We start from the raw sequence: 23,000 nt of genomic DNA, 5'->3' as shown, positions 1-23,000 counted from the left end.
CAAAGCAAGTCTTGATAAATTTTAAAAGATTGAAATCATACAAAGTATTTTCTCTGACTACAACAGAGTCAAGCTAGAAATCAGTAACAGAAAAACAGAACAAAATAAAAGCTGGAAGAAACAAAAACATGGAAAATAAACCACACACTATTTGTCATGGACTGAATTATGTCCCCCCCAAAATATGTGTATCAACTTCGTTAGGTCATGATTCCCAGTATTGTGTGGTTGCCCTCCATTTTGTGATTGTAATTTTATGTTGAGAGGATTAGGGTGGGATTGTAACAGCACCGTTATTCAGGTCACCTCCCTGATCCAGTGTAAAGGGGGTTTCCCTGGGGTGTGGCCTGCACCACTTTTCATCTCTCAAGAGATGAAAGGGAAGCAAGCAGAGAGTTGGGGACCTCATACCACCAAGAAAGCAGCACGAGGAGCAGAGCACATCCTTTGGACCCTGCGCCTGAGAAGCTCCTTGACCAGGAAAAGATTGATGACAGGGGCCTTCCTCTAGAACCGACAGAGAAAGCCTTCCTTCCCCTGGAGCTGATGCCCTGAATTTGGGTTTGTAACCTACTAGACTGTGAGAAAATAAATTTCTCTTTGTTAAAGCCATCCACTGTGGTATCTCTGTTATAGTAGCACTAGATGACAAAGACACTATTAAAGTACCAATGGGTCAAGAAAGAAATCACAAATCAAAATGAAAGCATAATATACCAAAGCTTATGGGTTGCAGTGAAGGCACCCACCTGTGGTATTTAATGACAAGTATATAACAAGAGGAAAAGTTATAGCAATAATGCCTACATGGGGGAAAAAAATCTCAAATTAACAGTCCAACTTGACAGTTCCAAGAACAACAAAGAGCAAACAAAGCCCAAACTGCAATAAGAAAAGAAATAACAGATCAGAGCAAAAGTAAATAAAATTGAAAACAGAAAAACAATAGAGAATCAAGAAAACCAGAAGTTGGTTCTTCGAAAAGATCAGTAAAATCGAGGTACCTTTTGCTAGACTGACAAAATAAAGAGAAAAGTTCCAAACAGCCGAAATAAGAAATGAAAGGACATTGCAACTGACCTGATATAAATAAAGAGAATTATGACAGAATAGTATGAACAATTGTGTGGCAACAAATTGGATAACCTAGGTGAAATGGATAAATTATTGGAAGCACACAGCCTACCCAAACTAACTCAAGAGGAAATAGACTCAACAGACTCGTAACGAGTGAAGAGATCGTATCAGTGATTAAAAAGCTCCCAACAAAGCAAAGGCCTGGACCAGATGTCTTCACTGGGGAATTCTAGCAGACATTTAGAGAAGAATGATATCAATACTGTTGGAACTCTCCCAAAAGATAAGGAAGTGAGGAATGCTTCTTATTCTGTGAAGCAAATGTAGCTCTGATTCCAGAACCAGACAAAGACATCACAAGAAAAAACTACAGGGCAATATCTCTTATGAATACAAATGTAAAAGTCCTCAGCAAAACACTAGCGAACAGAAACCAACAGCATGTTAAAGTCAGACACCATGACCAAGTGCGATTTATTCCAGGAGTGCAGGGGCGGTTCAACAATAGAAAACCAATATATGTAATACACCACATCAGTAAAAGGAAAAGAACCACCTGATCATCTCTGTGGATGCAGAAAGGCATTTAACATAATCCTATGCCCTTTCTTGATAAAAACCCTCAAGAAGATTGTAATAGAAGGGAAATTCCTCAATAGGATCGAGGGTATATCTGAGAAGCCAACAGCCACCATCATACTTAATGGAGAAAGACTGAGAGCTTTCCCCTTAAATCGGAAACAAGACAGAGGTGCCTGCTCCTTGCCAGAACAGTAAGACAAGAAAAAGAAATAAAAGGTATCCAGATTGGAGAAGAAGTAAAATTATCTTTGTGTACGGATGACATGATCCTATATGTAGAAAATCCAAAGAATCCACGAGAAAACTTCTAGAGCTAATAGAGTAATTTAGCAAAGTTGAGGGCACAAAGTCAACAGACAAAAATCAGTTGGGTTTCTGTACAGCAGCAGTTAGAGATCTGAAAGAGAAATTGGGAAACAATTCCATTTATACAATAGCACCTAAGAGAATAGAATACCTAGGAATAAATTTAACCAGGGATGTGAAGGACTAATAAAATGAAAATTATAAAATACTGTTGAAAAGATTAAAGAAGACTTAAATAAATGGAAAGAGCTTCTATGTTCGTGTATTGGAAGACTTAATATTGTTAAGATGTCAATACTACCTAAAGTGATCTGTAGATTCGACACAGTCCCGATCAAAATTCCAACAGTCGTCTTTACAGAAATGGAAAAACCAATCCTGGAATGGCAAGAAGCTCTGAATAGCTAAAACCGAAAACCAAACCCAGTGCCGTCGAGTCGATTTCGACTCATAGTGACCCTGTAGGACAGAGTAGAACTGCCCCATGGAGTTTCCAAGGAGCGCCTGGCGGATTTAACTGCCGACCCTTTGGTTAGCAGCTGTAGCACTTAACCACTACGCCACCAGGGTTTCCTGAATCGCTAAAGCAGTGTTGAAAGAGAAAACAAAGTAGGAGGACTTAACGTATTCTGATACTAAAACATATTACACAGCTAACACTAATCAAAAAAGCCTGGTACTGACAGAACAATGGATATTAGACCAATGGAATAGAATTGAGAGTCCAGAATTCTGTAAATCTGTGCTTTACTAATTTTTGACAAGGGTGCTAAGTCCATTCAATGGGGAAAGAAGCGTCTTTTGAGTAAGTGGTGCTGGGAAAATTGGATTTCAGCATGTTGGAAAATGAAACAGGATCTATACCTTACACAAAACAAATTCAAAATTGATTAATTACCAAATGTGAAAACTAAAATCATAAAATTCATAGAGGAAAATACAGGGGTAACACTCTTGGGCCTAGCTTTTAATAATAGGTTATCTAACATAGTAACAAAAGACACAATAAACAAATGGGGCCTCATAAAAATTAAAACTTATTCGTCAGAAGACTTTATCAAAAAAATGAAAAGACAGGCCAGGAGTATCAGAAACCATACATCTGGTAAGAATCTAGTACTCATATGTAAAACTTTGACAACAACAAAAAGACAACCAATCATAAACTGGCAAAGGATTTGAATAGGTGAAACCACCAAAGAGGACATTCAGATGCAGACCAAACATACAAAAAGATGCTCAACGTTGTTAGCCATCAGAGAGATGCAAATCAAAACCACCGTTTCACTCCCGCTAGGATGGCTAAGATTAAAAAAAAAGCAAAAACAGAAAATAACAAATGTCGATAAGGATGTGGGGAAATTGGAACGCTTGTCCATCGCTGGTGGGAATGCGAAATGGTACAGCTGTTGTGGAAAACCGTGTGACGGTTCCTCAGAAATCTTAAAAGTAGAACTACTATATGACACAGCAATTCCACTCTTAGGTATACACTCAGAAGACTTGAAAGCAGAGACCTAAACAGGGACCACTGGTACTCACTGCAGCACTGTTCACAAGATCCAAAAGGTGGAAACAACCTAAAAGCCCATCCACAGATGAACTGATGAACGAAACGTGATACATAGGATGGAATACCATTCAGCCAGCAGGAGAAGTGAAGTCTTGATACATGCTAAAGTATGTATGGAGCTTGAAGACTTGCTTAGTGAAATAAGTCGAGGACAAGAAAAGGGAAATGTATAGAAACCAAAAATTATTAGTGGTTACAGGGGTAGGGGAAGAGGGAGAAAAGGGGAGTTACTGCTTATGGAGTACTGAGTTTTGGTTTACAGTGATAGAAAAATTCCATTGATCAAGAGTGAACCAGTTTTAAGTGCTGTCAATAAGTGGTTTATTTTTCTTAGAATTGGCGAAAGTTGTGTGATAAACAAATTGACAATGCCAAAAAAAAAAAAGTGTAGCTACCGAGGCTACTTACGTACAAATACCTCATGGGATTTGTTTCCTTAGTTTGGAGGTTTAAGGTCATGGTTTCATGGGACATCACAGTTAATTAGCCTAATATTGTGTTTAGTGCTTTTGTTCTACCTCTTTGTTCGTTGCATAGTTCCTAGGGTTTTAAAAGCTTGCATGCACCATCCATGCTCAAAAATTGGTTTCTGTTCACCTGGAGCAACACAAGAAGAAGGAGAGTCAGGAATAGGAGAAGGAAATAACAATGTGTGGCTGTTTGTCTCCATAAACAATTGCCTCATTTACCATGAGACACCAGAAGAGCTGCGTGGCACCTAGCTACTACTATTGTACATTTTGATCAAAGATTTCAAAGAAGAACCCTGATCACAAGAGGGGAAATGCAGAAAAGAATTTCAGATCCTCATGGACTCTAGACTTTCTGGAGCCATGGAAGCTGGCTGACTACCTAAAACTGTTGTCCTGAGATAATCTTTAAACCTTAAACCAAAAATATCCCCAGATATTTGAGACAGAGGAGTTAAAAATGAACCCCAGACTTCTACTAATGGTGCTGGTCACACCTCAGACCTAAACATGAACAAAGAGGGAAGGGAAAGGAAGCATCGTCATTTCAGTCCTCTGAGGTCCATCCATCATCTTCTTCAGCTCAACTGGAAAATGAAAAGGAAAAGTTTAGTTCCAGTTCTACTAATCTACAGTTTATAAAGGTTTAGACTAGAGCTAAGGAGCCTTGGAGGTGCAGTGGTTAAGGGTTCGCTACCAACAGAAAGGTGATCTGCCCCTTGAAGATTACAGCCTAGAATAAAAAATATGCCTAAATAGTAAATACGTCCACCTAGAACATTACGTCTCTGTGGAATCACATTGACAGCAGCAACTCGAAAGATGGGATAGGAACCTTAGAGGTAGTGATTTTATGTTAATAGCTAAGGAACAACTCAGAAAAGGAGGGTGAGAATGGGTACACAACTGGAAGAATGTAATCAGTGTTACTGAATTGTAAATGTAGAAATGGTTGTATTGGTATATGTTCTGCTGTGTATATTCTCAACAACAACAATAGGAAAATAAAAGTTAAAAAAAAAGATGAACAATAAAACATGTTGGTGAGGATGTGGAGAATTTGGAACCCTCACATTGGTGGTGGAAGTGTTAAATGGTGTAGCTGCTTCAGCACACAGGCAGTTCTTGAAAAAGTTAATGGTAGTGTTACCGAATGATCCAACATTTCTACTATTAGTCATATACCAAAGAAAATTAAAAACGTATCACATAAAAATGTGTTCAGATGTTCAAAGCAACATTTATGTATAATAGCCAAAAAGTGGAAACAACCCAAATGTTCATCAGCAGAGAAATGGATAAACAAAAGTGATATATCCAAGCAGTGGAATAGTACTCAGCCGTTTAAAGGAACGACGTACTGATACCTGCTACAATATGGGTGAACCTTTGAGAAGTTACGTTCATTGAGAGAAAACCGTCACAGGAGACCACATAGTATATGATTCCATTTGTATGAAATGCTCATAATTGGCAAATCGGTAGACAGAAAATAGATTAATAGTTTACAGAGGTTTGGGAAATGGGGCAAGTAGGTAGTGACTGCTAATGAATTCAAGCTATCTTTTGAAGTGATGAAAACATCGTGATATTAGGTAATGGTAATGGTTACACAACTTTGTGAATATATTAAAAACCACTGAATTGTATATTTTAAAACGGTGAATTTTATGTGACTTGTATCTCAATAAAGGTGTTATTAAAAAGTTGATTCTGACTCATAGCGACTCTGTAAGACAGAATAGAACTGCCCCATTGGGTTTCCAAGGCTTTAATCTTTCCGGAAGCAGACTGCCACAGCTTTCTCCCATGGAGCAGCTGATGGCTTGGAACATCTGACCTTTTGGATAGCAGCTGAGCGTTTAACTATTGTGCCACCAAGCCCCCTTGTTCAGGTTTAGTAATCTGTTTTTCCTTAATATAGTAAACAAATGAAGAAAGTTCCTGTTCGGCCAAGACCACAAGTCTCTGAAAAATTCAGTAGAAATGTTGCTAGATTGAAAGAAAATTTAAATCCCTTTTTTCTAGATGAGCCAACACATTGGCCACACCCTATGTGCGATTGGTACATCTCTCCCTAGTAAGCTAGTTCTCTGTGGAGCGCTCTCACATCCATGGAAGACCCTTCCTTGGGAAGCTGTAATCTGTATTTTTATTATTATTATTTTTCCCCTTACATTGACATCAACCTTGTGTGTATTTTTGAATATTTAAATTCTTTTGAATAAGTTTTTCTTTTTTCTACTTTTTATTGTGGGCTATTTAAGCACATACAAAAGTGAGACTAGCATGACAGACCCCCCTCTACTCACCACTGAGCTTCAGCAGTCATCAGGGCATGGCAGCTATGCTTCATCTCTGAGTAAGTTCTGAGGAAAAAGTAGAAGCAGTAATCATTATTAAAAACCTGTAACAGGAGAAGAAAAAACTCTTCTAATGTAGCACACACGTAGGGGAAAAAATGGTATTTAAAGTATAAGTATTTTAAAAATTACTTCATTAGGAGTACTATTGAAGACTGATATTAACCATTATGTATTACTTCATGGGCACCTGTGCAGTATTTTCCCTTATTATTTTCTTATAGCATATGTACAGTAATGCAGCTTTTTTTTTTTTTCTGCACTTATCTTGACCATCATAGTTTATTTATTCATTTATACTTTAGGTGAAGCTTTATAGAACAAACTTGTTTCTCATTAAACAATTAATACACATATTGTTTTATGACATTGGTTAACAATCCCACGACATGTCATTACTCTCCTTCTCAACCTTGGGTTCCTATTACCAGCTTTCCTGTCCCCTCCTGCCTTCTAGTCCTTGCCCCAGGGCTGGTGTCCTCCTTTTATCGGCCTGTCCAGTCTTTGGCTGAAGTGTCTCAGGAATGACTTCATTACTGAGCTGAAAGAGTGGCCAGGGGCATACTCTCAGGGCTTCTCCAGTCTCTGTCAGGCCAGCAAGTCTGGTCTTTCTTTTTCAGTTAAAATTTTGTTGTACTTTTTCTCCAGCTCTGTTGGACCTTCTGTTGTGATCCCTGTCAGAGCAGTCAGTGGTGGTAGCCAGGCACCATCCAGTTGTACTAGGTTCAGTCTGGTGGAGGCCATGGTAGATGTGATCCATTAGTCATTTGGACTAATGTTTCCTTGTATCTTTAGTTTTCTTCATTCTTCCTTGCTCCTGAAGGGGTGAGACTAGTGGATGGCCACTCAGGCTTTTAAGACCACAGATGCTACTCACCAAAGTAGAATGTCAGAACATTTTCTTTATAAACTATGTTATGCTAATTAAGCTAGATGTTCCCTGAGACCATGGTCCCCACGGCCCTCAGCCGAGCAATTCCGTCCCTCAGGGAGTTTGGATGAGTCTATGAACCTTCCATGACCTTGCCTTGTACAAGTTCTGCTGGCTTCCCCAGTGTTGTGTACTATCTTACCCTTCACCAAAGTTACCACTTATCTATTGTCTATTTAGTGTTTTTCCATCCCCATCCCTCCCCTCATAACCATCCAGGATTGTTGCTTTTTGTGTGTAAACCTTTTCAGTACAGTAGTGGTCTCGTAAAATATTTGACCTTTTGTGATTGACTTATTTCACTCAGCGTAATGCCCTCCAGATTCATTCATGTTGTGAGAGGCTTCAGAGATTCATCGTTGTGTAATACTCCATTGTGTGTATGTACCACAGTTTGTTTATCCATTCATCTGTTGATGGGCATCAACGTGGTTTCCATCTTTTCTCTATGGTGAACAGTGCAGCAATGAACATGGGTGTGCATACGTCTATTTGATGACTCCTATTTCTCTAGGATATATTCCTAGGAGTTAGATTGCTGGATCATATGATATTTCTATTTCTAGCTTTCTAAGGAAGCGCTATATCATTTTCCAAAATGGTTGTATCATTTTGCATTCCCACCAGCAGTGTATAAGAGTTCCGATCTCCCTACAGCCTCTCCAATATTTGTTATTTCCTATTCTATTGATTCGTGCCAGTAATGCTGAGGTGAAATAGTATCTCATTGTGGTTTTGATTTGCATTTCTCTAATGGCAAGAGATCATGAGCATTTCCTGTTGGCCACTTGAATGTCTTCTTTGGTGAAGTGTCTGTTCATTTCCTTTGCCCATTTTTTAATTGGATTATTTGCCCTTTTGTTGTGGATGTGTTGGATTTTCTTGTAGATTTTAGAGATTAGACCTTTGTCTGATTTGTAATAGCCAATTTTTTTCCCCCAGTCTGTACGTTCTGTTTTTACTGTTTTGGTGAAGTCTTTTGATGAGCATTAAGTGTTTAATTTTTAGAAGATCCCAGTTATTTAGCTTATCTTCTGGAGTTTGTGTATTGTTGGTTGTGGTTTGTATCCTGTTAATGCTGTGTGTTAAGGCCTCTAGCATTGATGCTATTTTTTCTTCTATGAACTTCATGGTTTTTGGCTTTATATTTAGGTCATTGATCCATTTTGAGTTAGTTTTTGTATATGGTGTGAGGTATAGGTTGTTTCATTTTTTTGCACATGGATGTTTAGTTTTGCCAGCACCATTTGTTAAAAAGACTGTCTTTTCCCCATTTGATGGACTTTGGACCCTTATTGAAGATCAGGTGGCCATAGGTGGATGGATTCACATCTGGGTTCTCAATTCAGTTCCATTGGTCAAGGTATCTGTTATTGTACCAATACCAGGCTGTTTTGACTACCCTAGCTGTATAGTAGGTTCTGAGGTCAGGTAGTGTGAGTCCTCCTACTTTATTCTTCTTCAGTAATACTTTACTTATCCAGGGCTTCTTCCCGTTCCATATAAAGTTAATGATAATATTTTCCATCTCTTCAAAGAATGTTGTTGGTATTTAGATTGGGATTGCATTGTACCTGTAAATCGCTTTGGGTAGAATTGTCATTTTCACAATATTGAGTCTGTGTATCCGTGAGGATGGTATGTTTTTCCATTTATGTAGATCTCTTTTGGTTTCTTGCAGTAGTCTTTTGTAGTTTTCTTTGTATAGGTCTTTTACATCCCTGGTTATATTTATTCCTAAGTATTTTATTTTTTAGAGGGTATCATAAATGGTATTGCTTTCCTGATTTCCTTTTCATCGTTCTTTTTATTGGCGTATAGGAATCCAACTGGTTTTTGTATGTTTATCCTGTATCGCGTTACTCTGCTGAATCTTTCTATTAGTTCCAGTAGTTTTCTCGTGGAGGCTTTTGGGTTTTCTATGTATAGTATCATATCATGTGCAAATAGGGACAGCTTAGCTTCTTTATTACCAATTTGAATGCTCTCAATTTCTTTAGCTAGGACTTCCAGCACAATGTTAAATAGGAGTTGTGATAAAGGACATCACTGTCTTGTTCCTGTTCTTGAGGGAAGTATTTTCATCCTCTCTCTGTTAAGAATGATGTCGGCCATTGGTTTTGCATAGATGCTGTTTATTATGTTGAGAAACTTCCCCTTTGTACCTATTTTATTTCTATGTTCTGAAGTAGTTTGAGTAGTATTGTGTAAGCTCTTCTCTGAATGTTTTGGTAGAATTCTCCAGTGAAGCAGCCTGGGCCAGGCCTTTTTTTTTTTGTTGGGAGTTTTTTGTTACCTTTTGAGTCTCTTCGCTTGTTATGGGTCTGTTCAGATTTTCAACATCATTTTGTGTTAGTTTGGGTGGGTAGTGTGTTTCTAGAAATTTCTTCATTTCCTTTAGGGTTTTAAATTTGTTGGAGTATAGTTTTTCATAATACTCTGTTATGACCCTTTTTATTTCAGTTGGGTCTATTGTAATGTCCCCCATTTCATTTCTTATTTGGGTTATTTGCATCCTCTCCTGTTTTTGTTTTGTCAGTTTGGCCAGTGGTTTGTCGATTTTTTTGATCCTTTCGGAGAACCAACATTGTTTTGTTTATTTTTTCCATTGTTTTTCTATTCTGTATTTCATTTATTTCTGCTCTGATCTTTATTATTTCCTTTCTTCTTGTGGCTGTGGGCTTCTTTTTCTGTTTTCTTTCCATTCAAGTTGTTTAGCTAATGTTTTGATTTTGTCCCTTCTTTTTTGATGTGTGCATCTATTGCTATAAATTGACCTCTGAGAACTGCCTTTGCTGTGTCCCAAAGGTTTTGGTATAATGTGTTTTCATTCTTGATTAATTCTAGGAATTTTTTGATTCCATCCGTGATTTCTTCTGTTACCCAGAGGTTTTTAAGCAGGGTGTTACTCACTTTCCATGTAATTTTTTTTTTTCCTTGCTCGCCCGGTTGTTAGTTTCTACTTTGATGGCATTGTGGTCAGAGAAGATACTTTGTGTTATTTCAACGTTTTAGGTTTTGTTGGGGGTTGCTCTGTGTCCTAAGATTCGGCCTATTCTGGAGAACGTTCCACGTGCATTGGAAAAGAATGTGTACTTTGTAACTGTTGGATGGAGTGTTCTGTATATGTCTGTGAGGTCAAGTTGGCTGATTGCGCCTTTTAGGTCTTCTATATCTTTGTTAAGTTTCTTTTTAGATGTTCTGTCCTTTACCGAGAATGGTGTATTGAAGTCTCCTACTATTATTGTGGAACTGTCAATTTCTCTTTTCAGTGTTGTTAGAGTTAGTTTTATGTATTTTGGAGCACTGTCATTGGGCGTGTAGATGTTTATTATGGTTAAGTCTTCATGATGGATTGTCCCTTTAATCATTATGTAGTTCCCTTCTTTGTCATTTATGGTGGATTTTGTTTTAAAGTCTATTTTATCTGATTTTAGTATTGCCACTCCTGCTCTTTTTTGGTAGTTTGCTTGATGTGTTTTTTTCCATCCTTTGATTTTTAATAAATATGTATCTTTGTAAGATGTGTCTCTTGCGGACAGCATATTGATGGATCCTTTTTTTAAAATGAATTCTGTCAGTCTGTCTCTTTATGGGTGCATTTAGGTGGTTTACATTCAGTGTAATTATTGATAGGTGTGAGTTTATTGCTGTCATTTTGTAGTGCTTTTTTTGTGGTGCTGATGTTTTCCTCGTTCCTCTCTCTAGTGCTGAGTTTGTTTTGTTTGTGGATTTCTTTTTTTTTTTTTTTTTGAGACTTTATGTTTTACTTCTCTATTTTGATGAGTTAGTTTTTTAACTTTCTTTGTGGTTACCTTGAAATTTCCTAGGTTCAAACCAGTCTATTATTACTTTGTATCATCTTGCCTTCCTTTCCATTAGAATTTTCTATACGTATACCGTTTATTCTCTCCCTTATTGTTCTGATGTTGTGCTCATTTACAGATTAACCTCTCTGGTTCCCTGTTGAAATTCTTTTGGTTTCGGATGTTACTTGAGATTTTATTTCTTAGGTTGGTATCTGGCTGGTACAATTGTATGTCCTAGATTCAGGCCATTGTCTGATACTGTTTGTTCTCAGACCAAAGCACTCCCTTTAATAATTCTTGTAAGTTTGGTTTGGTTTTTACATATTCCCTTAATTTTTGTTTATCTGGAAATGTCCTAATCGTATCTGAATGAGAATTTTGCAGGATATATTATTCTTGGTTGGCAGTTTTTTCCTTTCAAGCTTTTATTTATGTCTTCCCATTGCCTTCTTGCCTGCATGGTTTCTGCCAAATAATCAGAGCCTAGCATTATTGTTTCTCCTCTGTCCGTGGCTTTTTGTTTTTCTCAAGCTGCTCTCACGATTTTTTCTTTGTCTTTTAGGGAGTGTGCTTATGATATGCCTTGGTGATTTTCTTTTGAGGTATCTCCTGTATGGGGTTTGTTGAGCTTTTTTGTTATTCAGCTTTTCATCATTCATGATATTAGAGAAGTTTTCTGTCAGCAGTTCTTCAACGATCCTCTCTGTGTTTTCCATTTTCTCCCCCTGTTCTGGAACTCCAGTCACTCGCAAATTTTTGCTTTGATTGTATCCCACAAAATTCTCAGGGTTTCTTCAGTCACTTTTCTGATTTTTTCCGAAAAGAGAGTTCTTTCCAAGTTATTTGTGTTCAATTTCGCTGATCTTGTCTTCCATCATTTCATACCTGCTCTTTATCCTTTCTATGACCCTGTCCATTTCTGAAATCTTTTTCTTTATCTTTTGGATTTCTAATTATTGTTTTTGTATGATTTCTAGTTGTGAATTTATTTTGGCATTTTGTTCCTGTATTGTTTTCCTGAATTCTTCCATTTTTTGCCTGTATTTTCCATGAATTTGTCTGCCTTTTGCATAAATTTGTTTATTTCGTCTGCTCTTTGCTTCAACTCTTGCATAGCTCTGAATATTAGAGATTTGAATTCCTTATCAGGTAGGTCCAGTACCTTTTCTTCTACTGAAAAGTTATCTGGTGTTTTATTTTGGACTCCTACTAGAACCATTCTGTCTTTTTTTTTTTTTTTTTTTAATATGTTTTGGTATTGTCTCCTGTTTTCGAGACATTCAGTATTTTCTTCATTTATTGATTGTAGATCTGTTTTTTTGGGTCCTGATTTTTTGTTTTATTTGGTTATGTCTGAGCAGGTGGGCTGTGTGTTCTTTGTTTGTGTGTCTGTGGGCAGGGTCTGTTGCTCAGCTGTGGTGCAGCAGGGCAGGTCCAGCTGGAGGGGAGGGGCTCGGATGGGTTGTTTGTTGCACATAGTAGGGCCGACAGGGCGGACTGGGAATCAGTGCTGGGCAGGATCTGGTAGGCTGTGCATGTGTTGCTCGGGGGTGTGATGTTCAGTGCATGGTGCAGGTAGGCAGGAAGAAGGGGGAAGGTTGTGATGTGTGGAGCTAATAGGGGTATGGGAAAGAGGAGAGAGATGAGAGAGAAACAAGAACCAAAAAAAAAAAAAGAAACAAAAAAAGAGTGCTAAGGGAATTTTTCATTGTAGTGGAGAGATGAGAAACCGAGAAATGGAGAAAAACAAAATGGAATTAAAAAAGAAAAAGGGAAAAGGAAAGAACAAAAAACCCAAAAATCTAGAAAGAACATGAAAAGGAAGAAAAGTAAAGCCCCCGTGCACCCACCCATGTGGCTGTGAAGACCAGGTAGTGGCACCCAGGCTGCACAGCATAGCCTGGCCAGAGGGGATATAGATGTCACACAGCGCTAGGTATTCAGGAGAGAGGAAAAGCAGGTAAGTATAGAAAGACAAGAAGTGAGAAATGAAGAAAGAGAGAAAGGAAAAAAAAAAAAAAAGGAAGGAAAGGGAAAAGAAATCCCCTCAGGGGTTGCACAGACTGGGGCCTGGCTGCTAAGCCATGCAGTGCAGCCCGGCTAAAAGGGCTCCCAAAGCGTGAAAAGAAAAAACAAACGAAACAAAGCAAAATAAAAGTAGTAAAAAGAAAAAAGCCCCCGGGATTACACGTGTGGTGTCGTGGACCAGGGGAGTGGTTCCCCAGCAGTGCTTCACAGCCTTTCAACAAGAAACAAAGATGGCACACAGAGCCAGGTGTTCCAGAGAAAGGAGGGGGAGGTGATGGGAGGCACGGAAGAAAGCAAAGGAAACGGAAAAAAGGAATATTAGCAACAGACATATGCACTCAGAGAGCCGGCCAGTGTGGGTGGGCTGAATCCAAATGGCCTGGGGCTGAAGCAGCTGCCTACAGGCCAAGAGACTGTGGCCGGAGGGTACCAGAGGAGGCTGAGATGGGGGAGAAGGCTAGGGGTTAGGAGAGCGTATATCGTGTATTGCTGGTTGCTCGGTCACCTGCTGGGAACTTCGTGAATCTGCTTTCCTGTACTCCCTGTCTGCTGATCTGCTGTGTGGGTGGTGCAAATCCAGGCAGCATGGATACTGCAGTTCCTGGCCGGTCAAGCCACTGCTGCCAGCCAGGAAGTGCGGAGAGGCAGAGCAGTGGGGAAAGGATGGGGGATGGGAATGCACTGGTTACCAGGTGCTCTGTCTCCTGCTGGGAGCTCCATGAAGCTGCTTTCCTGTGCTCCCTGTCTGCCAGTCTCTGACAGGAGTCCAAGATGGTGAATCCGTGCCACGTTAACTGATACAGGACCTCTGCATGTATCTCTCCTCAGTCACGTTCTGTATTTCTTAGTCTGTTTGGTGTTCTGGTTGAGTTATCTCTTTATTTGACACTTCTGCTTCCGGGAATGACATTTGTCTCTGTTTTACTTAGTTTTTCAGGTCTTCGCTATGGAGGGACAGCAAGGTGCTTCTGTCTATGGCACCATGTTGGCCGGAAGTCCATCTACAGTTTTTTTACAACATACTTTATGACAGTAACTAATGCACCAGCTCCTTGTTCTTAGGGATTTAAGACCTTATTATTATTTTACACTTCTTTAACAGATGTGTATTCTAAAGGTTTTCCTCCCATTATGAAATGGAGTGCTTGATTTTTGAATAATACTTTAGTGTTTGTAATTAAAAAAATAATATACAAGCAGTCGGGTTATGAACATGTGGCTTACATGCAACCTGTAGTTACGACCCCCCTCTCCCCCAGTAAAGCCTATTATATGAGAAATTCCAGGTACAAACAGTGGTTCATGGTGCATTTTGGTGCTACTTTGTGATGCACATCAAAACATTGTTACTGTATTATTATGTTAAAGATGTTTTAGTGTATCTGGAAGTCTTTCTTTAATGTTTTTTTGTGCATAGAAAGGTACACTGTATACCAAGATAAACATTTTACTGACATTAGATTGGACCTGTGTCTACATGTTTCTACTTATGTTCAGAATCTACTTAAAGACAGACTTAGTAATGGAACTTTGTAATCCTGGGACTGCCTGTATATTCATTATTTAAAAGATTTGGGAAACGTGGAAAATAAGAAAAATCTACTATCTTATCAAACAGAAATTATGCAATGTTAATGATTTGTTCTGTTTATGAATACAGAATATTGTACTGATCATAGTTTTGTAACTTCCTTTTTTAATGTAATATGGTGAACATTCTCCTGTTATGGTGCTTTTCTGTAGTGTGGTTTTTGTGATTATTTTGTCATGTAGACACACGGTAATCTATTTAGCTTTTTATTCATCCTTGAACAATTAGATTGTGGTTTGTTTTTTATCATGACTCCACTATACGTTAGTTGTTATGCACACTGCTTCCCACCTTCCTGTCAGTGTGTGTGTGTGTATTTACCCCTGATTTTTTTTCCCGATAGCAGAATATTTTTTTGATAACTTGAATAATTCTATATCTTAATTATCTTTCCAAGGCAAGTAATTGTATACCCATCCCAAGTCTCCTGATTCTGCATTTCAGAGCTGACTTGTACAGAGCTTGTATGTTGCCCAGGCACTATTGACTTTTGGTGGTGGAAATGCTGGGCCTTGTCTCTTTGCCTGATTGGTTATTTCCAGGTTTTTGGGGAGTAAAAAAATGCCTGTAAAACTCCCTTGCTGTCCAGTTGATTCCAATTCATGGATGACTCCATGTGTAAGAGAGTAGAACCGCTCCATAGAGATTTCTTGGCTGTAATTTTTACGTAAGCAGTTCATCAGACTCTTCTGTGGAGCTGTCAGATGGGTTCAACTTGCCAACCTTTAGGTTAGTAGCTGATTGCAAATATTTTGTGTCACCTCTGTCACAGGGTTCTACATAAGTGGAGTTTCTACTGTCTGTTAATTGAGAAAAAAATCAACCTAAAAATAGGAATTTAAAAAAATGTTTTATATTGTTTTTGCATTTAAAAAATTTGTAACTGTGTGTGTATAAGTTTGGAAACTATGAATATTAATACTCAGTTGGTGTGTGTATAGAATAATTCTCAGGCATCTTTTTAATAATTTTCTATCCTCTCACCCCAAGGCTGGGAGTCGGTATCGTTCGTGTAGGACTCTGGCTTTTCCAAAGTGTTTATTTTCCTCAGAACGTGACACACTCTTTTGTGTCTGTGCATTGTGGAACGTTTTCTACCTTTACACCCAAAGAAGAAGGTTAACTCAACCAATGACTGCCAATGACTGTTCGTCTTTTGATTTTCATTTCAAGCAAACTTATGTTATTCAACAGATGTTTCTTGAGTGCCTTGTTTGGATCAGGCACGCTTATAGGCATTAGGTGAACAAAACAAACAAGGTTCCTACCTTCCTGAGGCTGACACTCCTGTTGGAAAATCAGTGAATAGGTAAACACATGATATAATTGCAACTTGTCATAAGTGTTTTGAAGGAAGATAACAGGATATAGTAACAAGGGACCTCTTAAAGTGGCCTTCAGAAGGCTGTCTCAGGAAATGACATTTAATCTGAAGCCTGAAAGATGAAAAAGCAGCAGCCAGGTCAATGTAGGTATAAAGAGAATGCTTCAGGCAGAAGGGAGCCCTGGTGGTGCAGTGGTTAATAGCTCCAGTTACTAACCAAAAGACTGGCAGTTCGAATCCACCAGATGCTCCTTGGAAACCCTATGGGGCAGTTCTCCTCAGTCCTATAGGGTTCCTATGAGTTGGAATTGACCCGATGGCAAGGGATTTGGTTTGATTAGATCAGGCAGAAGGAATGGCATGAGCGAAGACTCTAAAGTGAAAAGTAGTAAAGGAACTGAAAACAGACCAGTGTATATGACTGGAGCTCTAAGGTATTAGGCCTGGAGATACAAATTTGGGAGTTGTCATTTTATAGGTAGCTCTTAAAGTCATAGGAATGGATGCTTATCACTTTTGGAGTGAGCAAAGTAAGAAGACAAGAGGTGCCCAATGTTTAGAGGTCTGGAAGGGGCGAGTAAAACCTCAAATCAGACCTGTTGCAGTTGAGTCGATTCCGACTCATAGCGACCCTATAGGACAGAGTAGAACTGCTTCATAGGGTCTCCAAGGAGCAGGCTGGTGGATTTGAACTGCCTACCTTTTCGTTAGCAGCCATAGCTCTTAACCACTGTGCCACCAGAGCTCCAGAAGGGGAGTAGAAGTGGTTAAAGAAACTTGAGTAGGTGCAGCCAGAGAAGTATCAGGAAGCCGTGATAATTTGTTTTCACAGATGTGAGGAATTCAAGATGACAGGGTAATTGCTGCCGAGAGGCTGAGGTGCTTAAGTACAGAGAAGCATTCCTTGGATTTGGCAACATGGAAGTCATTGGTGATCCAGACAAGATCAACTTCAGTGGAGTGGTGGTGGAGGAAACCATTTCAGTTGGTCTGAGGAGTGAATGGAAGGTGCATCAGTGGAGTTAGCTGGTATAGACAACTGCTTAAGGACACGTCACTGTTAATGGTGTGATCAATGAGGAGATGAAAAGGAAGGTGCTTTCCTTATTATCATGGAAGGGGAAAGTGCAGGTAGTTGTAATGACTTGGTGGTAGAAAGATTTAAGTTGTCTGATGTTGCCTACTTTGTCTACCAGGTAGGAGGGAAAAATATCAGGCGAGAGCTGTAGGGTAGGTAGGTATTTCGGGAGAAGATAAGAAAATCATTTTGGAGAATAGAGTAAGCAAACTTAGAAAACCTGAGTTGGAGTGCTGGATGGTATAGAGTGCCTTTTTGAGGTTTGAGATTATCAATTTAAAATGAAACTTTTTTTTGTGTGTGTGTATGTTTTCTTCCCTTCAGCATGTTTATCTGTTTGGTACAGGAGTGGAGAAGGCAGTTGATGAAGTATATTAAGTTTATCTGAGGTTGGGGTATTACTGGGCAACTATTTCAGAAATAGAAAGTTGGGGGTAGCATCAAGCTTTTAACACTCCATGGGATTTAATTCAGACTAGAAAGAAAATACGGTTGGTAAGGGGTTGATGGAATTGAGGTGGTTGTGGAACTGTGCTTGAATAAAAGGGCTAGCAGGATGGGCAGTTGTGGTGGGAAAGTGGAGTCTGATGCTGGAGGGTACACAACTGAAAGGTTAAAATGCAGAGGAGGCAGAAAGGAGGTTGTGTTGTCATCCACGTGGATGTTGAAGCCATCAAGGAAAATGAGAGGAAATAGGGTGACATGGAGGCTGGAATCTGAGTCTTCAGTGAATTCAGGATGGGGTTGGGGATGTGTGACCTGCAAGATAACAGATGAAGCAGGACTTCTCTGCCTTACATTCTTCTCTCAACTCTACTCAATAATCCCACCTCTCTCATTTTCCGTATACTTCCCCCCCGCCCCGTAACATGCCTTAATTAGTTGTATAAATGCTATGCATTCTTTAAGACAGCTTAAGCTGAATCTTTATGTGGTTTTGATTTGGACATCTCAGGCTTTGATCCATCCCTTCTCTGAATTACCATAGTACTTATGTTGACTCCTTATTTGGCAGGTGCAGAATTCTGCCTTGTGAAATCTAATTGTGGCATCCTGTATCTGTGTTGAATTCTTACATTGATGAGCTTTTTGTGTGTATAAGTACATCTTACCCTCTCCAAGTAGGTTGGAAGCTCTTTCAAGTGAAGTTCTAGATTATAGCTATTTCTTTATTTTTGGAGTTGTCTTTAGTGAGATGTGATACTTGAAAAGGGGTTAAGTAAAAGTGACTGAGATATTTAGACTGTTACTGATAAATGAAATACAGATGTTTTCACCCCACCCATTTATTCGTTCTACAAATATCTGTTGAGTACATATGTGTTAGATTGAAAAACATTGCCACAGTGTTTTGTGGCTCCTGTTAAGAGGTTGGAAACCCTGGTGGCGTAGTGGGTAAGTGCCACGGCTGCTAACCAAAGGGTCAGCAGTTTGATATCTGCAAGGCGCTCTTTGGAAACTCTATGGGGCAGTTCTACTCTGTCCTGTAGGGTTGCTATGAGTTGCAATGGACTCGACGGCACTGGGTTTGGTTTTGTTTTTTTTTTTTATTAAGAGGTTGAGTCTATTTCCTCACACTTTAAAAAAAATTAATTTTGTTGTTGAGAATATACACAGCAAAACATAACCAGTTCAGCCATTCCTACATGTACAATTCAGTGACATTGATTACATTCTTTGAGTTGTGCAGCCATTTTCACCCTCCTTTTCTGAGTTGTTCCCCCATTAACATAATCTCACTGCCCTTTAAGGTTCCTGTGTAATTGTTCAAGTTGCTGTTGTCGCTTTGATCCCATGTAAATTATTTCCTCACACTTTTACTCTGGACTGGCCTTGTGATTTGCTTTGACCAATAAAATGTGGCAGAAGTGATACGCAGGTTATAGATCCTAGGCTTTGAGGGGCCTGTTGACTTCTGCTTTTGCCGCCTCGGAATGTGTCAACTACTGTGTAACGAACCCCAGGTTATCCTGAGTGGTTAGAGACCAAGTGCGTAGAGAGGCCCAGCCAGTAACCAGCACCAAAGTCCCAGACGTGTGAGTGAAATGATCTCAGACTCTGTATCCTCAGTCAAGCTTCCACATGACTAGCTGCATGGATGACCCCAGGTGAGACTAGCAGAAGAATGTCTTAGCTGAGCCCAGCCAAATCGTAAACTTATGAGAACGTCTAAGTTCTTGTTTTAAGCCACTAAAGTCAAAACGATCCTACTTTTAAGTTCTCTTCTGGAGCGGTTGACCATAGACCAGGTAGTTGAAGAGCTTATGGTCAATTCCACATCCCCCATTTTCGATACTTTTCTGTGGTTTGTACCTAAATCCATAGAGTGGATATACGGTAAGGGGATGGAAGTAGAAACTATTTTTAAAAATACCCTATGCAAGCCCTTTCCATCCCTAATCTTACATATGTAGAGCCAGTATCCTGGCTCTTTTCTCAAGAAGTGAAGAGTCGGGAGTTAAGGCTAGGATTCCCAGCTTTATTGCTCTTGTCATTATATCGGTTGTTTTCCTTATTGTTTGTTTTCTTCATTCTTGCTGAAGCTAGTAGTTTTTAGCTTTTTCCATTTGGCCTGCAGCAGAATTGCTGTTGTTCTGGTAGAGTTTTCTCTGATAATTCTGTTTCCTAGAGTGTTATAAAGGAGAATGATTAGGACCGTTGTCTTGATCTTTTGCTTTGTGCTTATAAACCATTATAATATAGCCTCAATGTAAATGATTTAGGAACTGTAAGTGTGACAGGAGAGGGCTGAGATGCTTGGAACCTAACTATTGTAATGGGGGCAGAGAAGATTGGCATTTGGGAAAGTCCTGTTGCCTTTGGGATTGGGAGGAGTTGGGGCGTTTTTTCCTGAAATACTGAAAGGTGTCCCTTTTTCTGGCCGGCTGGTATAACAACATTTGGGCTGCTCCATGGCTTTCCTGTGAGATCTTGCTCAAGTGGGGGTGTATGAGCCTGATAAATAAAGAAGGAAAAGATGGTTTGCTATTCTAATCTCACCTATCTCCGACCTTTTTATCTCTCTTTTGTTCTTTTGGGAAATGTGTGAGAGTTGAACTTTTTTTTTGGGCTGAGAAATAGTGTTATACTCTGTCAACACTGTCGTCAGGTAATCCTCCTTTGTATAATGCCACTCTCTTACATGATGTTTCCAGGACCATTGATTATTAAAGAGCAGGAAAGCACAGGATTGTAAAGGGCACCAGACTATTACGTATGTTTGGTAAGGCAGAGACTGAATTCTGTTTATTCTTGTTTCCTCAGTGCTTTCCCTAATGTCTTATACATAATAGAGACCCTGGTTGGGATATGGGTGGGAGAAAGAGATTTTTTATTTCTTTTTTTCCTCCTGCTTCTCATCCAAGTCCTCCGAATTCTCCCCCACTTCCTCCTCCTCCTCTTTATTTTTAAAGTTTCATACATTTTTTAATATATTTTGTAAAACTGTTGCCATATGAAGTTTTGCTTGCATTTTTGTTTGATTTCTCTCTTTATATGATTCAATTTTAAATGCTTAGCTCTTCTTGGGGGGAGTGGGAAGAACACACACTTGTTTGCTTGGGAAGCTAAAAATATCTGAAAGGATACACAAGCAACTAATGACGTTCTATGCTAAAATTTTAGGGAGGAAACTGCGTTGGCTTGGGGACAGATGTGGGAAGGAGGCCTTGTACTTTTGTACCTTGTAAATTTGGAGCTATGTGATTAGTACTGTTCCCTGAATGCCTTTGAAAGTAGAGATGGAGAAAGCACGCAAAAGCGTGGAGGAAAAGCACAAAAGAATTAGTTTAGTAAGAATAAGTATAAGAGAGGACAGCCAGTTGCTGCTTTTTTTTTAATTATTATTTGATGAAAAAGAGAGGACCTTGTCTGGTTTTTATATGTGTCTTCAAAATCGCAGCTTTCCCAGTATTTACTTAAGGAATGGAGACTTTGCCATCCTGCCTGTTGCTTCCTAGCTAAGCATGAAGTCTCACCTCCTTTCCCTGACTTAGCATAGAACTAGGCCAGACTTCCAATAATGAAGTTTTAAAGGCTGGGAAAGGAAATTCCTTGGCCATGTAACCTTAAAAAATTACTTAACATCACTTTACCTCAGTTTCCTCATCCGTAAAATAAGGATATTAATACCTAGTGTCTAGAGTTGGAGAATTAGAGGTAGTATCTATAAATCACCTAGCATAAAAAAAAAATAGTGTTACCGTTCTTGGCTAAAGTCTGATAAATTTAGGCCCCTTGAAAGGCATAAAGGGTGCGAGAGTCTTTTCACTGAAGACGAAAGATAGCTGTTTAGGGAAAGGATCATCAGTTATCTATTGCTGCTGTTGTAGCGAAACAGCTTTCCCCAGAGCCTTTTGCAACAAAGAGATTTTTGACATATTGTGACGTGTCAGAAAACAATATGGGAGATTGGCTGCAAGCACTCAGGCTATAAACAGACCAAAATTCAAAGAAATACAATTTATTAAGTGTTTTATATACAATTTTGACAGGTGCTGATTCATTCTGAGTAAATTACTTACAGAGTATGATTGGTTAAAGTAAAGACAAAGAACTAAGATCTTTTATTGTTTTTCTTTTCTAACAATTTGGTCCCTTGGCTCAGGGGTCCTTGGTCTGTCATACGATGATAGTTTTTTATTTGTTATATGGGCTACATATGATATTGGGTAGATCTTTTAACTTGCTTCATGGGGTAAATTTCTATTTTGTTTTGGTATATACACCTACGGTCCATTGAACCATTAGAGCACTCTGTCCCAGTCCTTTGATGTAGTTTTCCTATTGTTTTAAGCTTTTCGGATTCTGAGAAACAAGTTGGCCTTTCATGGTTTTGGCCTGCCGTTGTTAGGTTAACCCTTTATCAGTCCCTCCTTTTGATCACTGATTGCTGTAAGTACATCGATGATTACAAGATAATGCGTGGACATTGCAGGGGTCCTAGACGGTGGCCATAGCAGGCATTTTAAACAATCTCATTTTCACTGGATACCATCTGGTTCTTCACCAGGGTCATTAGGTGATGGTTATACTCCATCAATCATATTGCAGAAGTGGACAAAATCAATATACATTATTAGTTTAGGAGGTGGACGTGCTCTAGGGTTCTGGCATTTATTAATTCCACTGACTGCACATTTGAAAAAAATATAGATTAAGCCAATTAATATTATTATTATTAAAATGCTTTGTAGGAGTGAGTAAGCCCAAGATCCTGTCCCTTGGGTTAGTCATCCAGATAAATCTGTGGTTCATAAAGGAGGAATAGAGGGCAGCCAAACAGACTGTTGTCTAATTTTGTGGATATCTTGTTCTACAACTCCAGAAGTATTTATCCAAGAGCAGTAGGATGTATTGACTACTGTGCTGTGTAACAAATTTAGTGGCTTAAAACAACGAGATACTATTTTTCTGAGTTCTCTGGTTTGGCTGGTGGTTTCTCTGCTTGTCTCCTTAGACTTATTTGTGTAACTGCAGTCCGATGATAACTGGAACGACCGGATGTCCAAGATGGCCTTACCCGGATGTCTGGTTGTGGCTGCTGGCTGTTGGTTGGAGCATCTTAGTTCTCCACTGATCGTGAAGTGGATTGGTTTCCTTCTCCTCCTCTCTCTCGCTTTGTTTGGGATTGGAGGATGGCTGCTACTCACCCTACTGTAAAGCTGCCTAGCAAGAAGTTTGTTGTGGGTTAATGTGGTTAACCTTCACAAGCTGGCTGCTTGGGTCGGTGGCGTTTCTAACGGAACCCACCCCGCCTCTGTTACTTGGATTTTTAGAAGACTGAGAGTCAAGAGTAAGGCAGTAGGCTGAAGTCCTACACTAATTCACACAAAGTTGTGTTAGGTTTTTGGTGGGAAGCAGAATTTA

At 39.2% G+C, this 23,000-nt stretch overlaps 1 protein-coding gene across 1 annotated transcript in view; it reads left to right on the top strand.

Moving 5' to 3' along the window:
* Positions 1–23,000, top strand: part of CLASP1 (cytoplasmic linker associated protein 1) — a 373,393-nt gene that overhangs the window by 19,662 nt on the left and 330,731 nt on the right. The gene's annotated exons all lie outside the window — the stretch shown is intronic.

The sequence above is a fragment of the Elephas maximus genome, chromosome 6 (genome assembly GCF_024166365.1).
Source record: "Elephas maximus indicus isolate mEleMax1 chromosome 6, mEleMax1 primary haplotype, whole genome shotgun sequence".
Taxonomy (NCBI): Eukaryota; Metazoa; Chordata; class Mammalia; order Proboscidea; family Elephantidae; genus Elephas; species Elephas maximus.
The sequence above is the reverse complement of the archived record's forward strand: the minus strand, read 5'-3'. Positions and strand labels throughout refer to the sequence as shown.